Raw genomic sequence first — 285 nt, forward strand, 5'->3', positions numbered from 1 at the left:
GAGACGAAAAAAGAGAGAAATGGCAACATCCCACAAGACTCAGAGAAGATGAGAGCTTAGTGAAATAATATCTGCCTTATGTTATTTTATTCATTTTGAGATCCGTGTATTTATTCCGTAAAATTCCAGAGAGTTCGATGGTTACCAATATACTTCGATCACATTCCCCAAAAGAAATCTTTCTTACGCTCTTACAAGAAGTGATAATTTTGTGTTTAACCCGACCATAGCTAGGTAACCACCGATTTTCAAAAATAGAGATGTAGAAAAAGTGAAAACCATCGC

This window comes from Penaeus monodon, chromosome 30, assembly GCF_015228065.2.
Source record: "Penaeus monodon isolate SGIC_2016 chromosome 30, NSTDA_Pmon_1, whole genome shotgun sequence".
Lineage (NCBI taxonomy): Eukaryota > Metazoa > Arthropoda > Malacostraca > Decapoda > Penaeidae > Penaeus > Penaeus monodon.